Source organism: Nicotiana sylvestris, chromosome 9, assembly GCF_000393655.2.
Source record: "Nicotiana sylvestris chromosome 9, ASM39365v2, whole genome shotgun sequence".
Lineage (NCBI taxonomy): Eukaryota > Viridiplantae > Streptophyta > Magnoliopsida > Solanales > Solanaceae > Nicotiana > Nicotiana sylvestris.
In genome coordinates this window covers 77010032-77013450 of record NC_091065.1, presented here as the reverse complement: position 1 = coordinate 77013450, position 3419 = coordinate 77010032, and positions in this window count along the sequence as shown.

The following is a 3419-nucleotide window of genomic DNA, read 5'->3' as shown; positions in this document are numbered from 1 at the left end:
ATCTCTGTGGCAGACTAAAACACTACCTGTAATAACAACTTCAGAAGCAATAGCATTGTGTCTAGCTGGAAGTGCATAGAAATAGGCCTGACCGCCACTAATCGACCTCCCCCTCTAGGGCAACCCCTGGCTGGCTGACCTCCACTCCTAGCTGGCTGGGCGGGTGGTAGTGAAGTAACTAGTGCTGAAGCCGATAGCTGACTCCTCTACTGAGATGAACTCGCAAGATGACGAGGATACTGCCTCCATATATGACCCATCTCTCCACACTCATTTCAATCCCCGGGTGTTGGAGATGGGGACTGAAGGGAAACCCTAGCACTGGAATGACTAGCAGATGCACCTGGCATAGAAGAGCCCTGAGCTGATGGGGCACAGGACGAACTATGAGCTGGAAGGGCACTAAGTGATGACTGGCCCTAATGAGAACTGTGAGAACCATGACCCGATGACGCCCCACGATAACCTGGGTGAGTTGGATAAGCATGCCTGAATGGACGGCCTCTGCCATGCTGAAACTGACCTCTCGACGGAGCACCACTATAACTACCAGATCCTCGAGGCCTCTTGGCCTCCCTCTCCTCTCGCTCTTGGCGACGGACAGACTCAATCTCACGAGCAATGTCTACAACCTCCTCAAAGGTAGCATCAGTCACCCTCTCCCTGGTCATAAGAATACGAAGCTGATAAGTGAGGCCACTCCTAATCCTCTCTCTATTATCGGAACCAACCAAATAGCATGACGAGCTAACTCGGAGAACCTCATCTCATACTGCATCACAGTCATCTCTCCCTGACGCAACCACTCAAACTGCCTATGCAGCTCCTCTCTACGAGACTGCGACATATACTTCTCTAGAAAGAGAACGGAGAACTGCTGCCAGGTAAGGGGTGTTGCACCAACAGGCCTACGCCTCTGAAAAGCCTTCCACCAAGTGAAGGCAGCTCTAGAAAACTGATAAGTAGTGAAAGCGACCTTACTGGTCTCCAGAATACCAACTGTACGAAGCATCCTCTGACACTTATCCAAGAAACCCTGGGCATCCTCGCCCTCGGCACCACTGAAGGTCGGAGGCTGAAGTCTACCAAACCTCTCCAATCTACGCTGCTCGTCCTTTGGCATGGCAGGAACTACATAGTCCAGAGTAGCTGCAACCGGCTGGGCTGGATGCATCCCCAGTGTCTGAAGTCCCTGCACAATCTGCTCAGGTGTGCGAGCGGCGGGAGTTTGAGTGCCTCCCCGGCCTGAGAAGTAGCTGGGTCTATAGTAACTGAGACCGCATGAGCTATGATAGTGCAAACTGATAGAATCTGAGCCAAGGCCTCCTGAAGACCCGGAATCACAATAGGCACAGCTGGTGCCTGAGCTGGTGCTGCTGGAGCATCCATAATTGGGACCTGATCCTGAATTGGGGCGGCTGGTGGATCTGCAGGTGCCGCCTTAGCTATTGTGCCGGACACACCCCTGCCCCTACCACGACCACGACCGTGTCCTCGACCTTTAATGGCCACAGCTGGGGGTACTGGTGGTCGTCCATCCTGACTGGTAGCGCGTGTCCTCACCATATGTAAGAGAATAGAATAACAGAAGTTTAGTACTCGGATCAACAAATTTGCACGACAAGAATTTCAAGAATATGAAGTTTTTCCTAAATGTTCTACAGTCTCTCGAGGATAAATACAGACGTCTCTGTACCGATCCGCGAGACTCTACTAAACTTGCTCATGACTTGTGAGACATATGTAACTTAGGCTCTAATACCAACTTGTCACGACCCTAAACCCGGACCCGGTCGTGATGGCGCCTCTCGTGAAGACAAGGCTAGCCGACACATTCCCATTTCAATTTTAAGCAATTAAAATTATAAGTATTAAGTCTTAAACATGATAAGATCCCAAAATAAGTAGTGATAGTACAATTTGCCGAATTAAAATCAACACAACCCGATACCGGGGTGTCACCAGTCATGAGCATCTATCAATATACTACAAGTCTGAAGAGTCTACAAAGCTATTACAGAATCACTAACAAGAGAAAGAAATGAGATAAAGAGGGAGAAACATAGGACTGCGGACGCCGAGCAGCTACCTCGTGAACTCCGAAATCTGTCGAGAGCTCTCAACCCTCACAAGCAGGATCAACAGCACTTGAATCTACACACGGGGTGCAGGGAGTAAAGTGGGTACTCCAACTCAGTGAGTAATAATCATAAATAAAGACTGAGAAGTAAGAAATCACGTAAGGCACATCACAGGCTATAAGGAAGCAGCAAAAGCCAGTAAAAAGTCATCAAATAGTGAAATTATGCAAAGTCACTCTAGTTCTGTTTAAGCTTCATAAAATCCCTTTTAAACAGTTAAGCAAGTAAAAGACAAGCAACTAGAAAAGGTAAACACATAAAGAACCGCCCTCGGGCACAATACCAACAAAATCAGCCCCTCGGGCATCACATGGAATAATACCAGCCCCTAGGGCTCTATCTCATATCACAATGGGTACCCGCGCTCACTGGGGGTGTGCAGACTCCTGGAGAGGCCTCTTACGGCCCAAGCGCAATATCAAACCATCTTGTGGCATCATCACTGGGCTCTATGCCTCATATCAACAAGCCACCTCGTGGCGTACAAATCTCAGCCCCTCGGCCTCATAATCATAATCAGGTGTTTCCTCACAACATAGGCCCTCAGCCTTACTCAGTCAAAATTTTCACAAGCCACTGGGGCAATAGTAAAACATGATGCTCAGCCCAAAATATCAGTTAAAATATCATTTTAAGTGTTAAAGCAGAGTAGACATGGCTGAGTTATGAAAATAGTAGAATATAGCATAACTGAGTACAAGTTTAAAGTCAAAACAGTGAGGAAATATTAGTACAAATTCCTAAGGGTTTAAATAGTTGGCACGAGGCCCAAATATGGTATTCAGCCCAAAACATGATGGTAGTAAATAGTTTTCAATCAAATACATGGTAAAATAGACATTCGGGGCAGACTAAGTCACAATTCCAAATAGTGCACGACCCCACACTCGTTATCTAGCATGTGTGTCACCTCAATATAGCACAACGATGTGCAATCCGGGGTTTCATACCCTCAGGACAACATTTACAATTATTACGCACCTCTACCCGGTCCAAATCTCTAGCTCGCGATGCCTTCGCCCCTCAAATCAGCCTCCAGATGCTCCAAATCTAACCAAAATCAGTGCAAAACCATCAAAATATGCTAAGGGAACAAAGCCCACTCGAAAGAAATCAAATTACAACACAAATCCTGAAATTGGCCAAACCCGATCCCCGAGGCCGCGTCTTGGATTCCGGTAAAATTTACATCAATGGACTCCTTATCACTCCCCGAGTTTATTCATACCAAAAGCATAAAAAATCCAACCACAAAAGACCCCTCAAATCCCAAATTCT